This window comes from Carlito syrichta, unplaced genomic scaffold (genome assembly GCF_000164805.1).
Source record: "Carlito syrichta isolate Samal-C Ts95f unplaced genomic scaffold, Tarsius_syrichta-2.0.1 Scaffold316354, whole genome shotgun sequence".
NCBI classification, from domain to species: Eukaryota; Metazoa; Chordata; class Mammalia; order Primates; family Tarsiidae; genus Carlito; species Carlito syrichta.
In genome coordinates, this window is record NW_007260450.1 from 3,030 (window position 1) to 3,452 (window position 423).

The 423-nt window shown below is 60.5% G+C and overlaps 1 pseudogene; it reads right to left on the bottom strand.

Moving 5' to 3' along the window:
- Positions 1-5: 5 nt before the first annotated feature.
- On the bottom strand, positions 6-423 carry LOC110594586 (annotated as a pseudogene).

The following is a 423-nucleotide window of genomic DNA, read 5'->3' on the forward strand; positions in this document are numbered from 1 at the left end:
AGTGGAGTGAACCTGGTTGGCATCTTTCCAGGCATGGCTACCCCCTGCGTTGTCTGCTACTAAGATCAGGGCTGCCATGGGGGACTGGCCATCCTGGGCCGCTTCAGGCGGTGTGTTCCGGTTGGAATGAGGTGAGGCAGTGCGTGGTGGTGGAGACACAAAAGAGGATGTAGGAGTCGTGGGGATCTTGAGCCCATCTGTGGACGTGGACAGCCATGGCTGGGCCTCTCCATTGACCTTAGGGGGCCCGACTTCACCTTCTGGCTCTGGAGAAGGCTTCCTTTTCCTTGCTGTCCTTGCAACTGCGTTAGATCCGTTGGCCCCGTTGGCCTCGAAACCCAACGACCTGCCTGCAGTCAGGGCCGGCTCCTTCGTAAACGTGCTCTCGAAGGGCCCCCAGTGGCCGTGCTGGTGCAGCGCCAG